The sequence below is a fragment of the Crocuta crocuta genome, unplaced genomic scaffold, assembly GCF_008692635.1.
Source record: "Crocuta crocuta isolate KB4526 unplaced genomic scaffold, BGI_CrCroc_1.0 scaffold1078, whole genome shotgun sequence".
Lineage (NCBI taxonomy): Eukaryota > Metazoa > Chordata > Mammalia > Carnivora > Hyaenidae > Crocuta > Crocuta crocuta.
The window spans coordinates 134,734-136,248 of NW_027529200.1; positions in this window are offsets into that span (position 1 = coordinate 134,734).

Genomic DNA, 1,515 nt, shown 5'->3' on the forward strand with positions numbered 1-1,515 from the left:
TGGCCAGAGGGCAGAGATAATGAGAAAATAGGTGAAAAAGGAGAATAAGGAGGTATGTAGAAACCCTACCACACAGGGATTGTAGGAAAAGTTTAAAAAAAAAAAAAAAGCATAAACAGAAATCTTTACCTTTATCTTAAGTAAGAAATTATTAAAGAATTTTGGGCTGAGAGACGATCTATCACATTTGATAGGTGAAAAAAATACAAAGTTGGAATGTGAGAAACAAATCAAAGAAAAACAAATTGCTGTCTGGGATGAAGAGAAGTGGCCAAACTCAAAAGACGCTGGGAAAGTAGAATCAGTAGGACTTGGTGAAGGATTATATATGGAGTTGTGAGAGCAAGATTGGAACACAACTCTGGGTTTCTAATTTGCACAACTAAAGTAAGAAGGCTTAAAATAAAAACAGAATCAAAAGAAGGACTGGAATTTGGGTCTGACTGTACACTATGTATGTGCAATGCCTTTGAGGGNTACCCTTCTATGTTCTGTGGTCAAACAAAATGACCTAAGACTTATTAACAAGAGAAAAAGACATCTGATTTCACATGTACAAGAACCCCAAAGATGTGTGGCTCAAAAGGCAGCCAAGTAATTGGCTGAGCTAAGAAAAGGGCCAAAGGACTGGGAATACAAAGAGGGAGGAGAGCCTGACTAGAAGGCAGAGGAGATGTGTGGAAAATAAAGGCTGCCCGGTTACACAGCTAAGCTTCTCAGGTAAAAAATTTTATCCAGTAATAGCTCTTTTCCTGGTAACAGCCCCCTTTCCAATGTACTTTTAGACAGTTGAGGGGGAGGTAAAGAGCTTTTCCTGAATCTGCTGTGTCTTCAGCTCAAAATAATCCTCATGCCAAAGTGGCATATTTTGGGGTGGTATATTCCACTCCCCTTCATCAGCAGCAAGAAAATGTTAAGTAAAATGGACAATGTTAAATAAAATGGACATTAAGGTTTGTATTTCAGAAGGGGCTGCTGGGCTACAGTTTAGATTTCTAAGTGATCTATATCGAGAATAAACTTGAAGCCACTAGCTTAGAATAGATCATAAAAGGAGAGCATAGCAGGAGCAGAGGAAATGACCCAGATTTGATGAAATAACTTCAATGTTTGAAGTATGAGACGAAAAGAATGAACTGCAAAGAGAAAGTGACCAAGAAGACGTCAAGAACAGAAGCTAAGAGAAGAGATCGTTTCAAGAAGTGTTTAACGCTAAGAGGTCAAGTAAAATGAGAACTGGAACATGTCAGTTGGATTTAACAACCCGTTTTTAAGGAATGTTCTGTTCCCAGACAACTAAAAATATTATAAAAGCACTAATTACATTTTGTTTCTTGGACACAAATCTTCACACATATTATATATAATCTTTAGCTGTATTCTTTTTCTTCAGAGAGCATACTGGCATAGATCCATGAGCAAGCAAGCACTTGGGATAAACAATCACCATTTTCAGCACATTTCCAATGTTGCCTCAATTATACTAAGTTTATGAGACGAAAGCATCTTACCAAC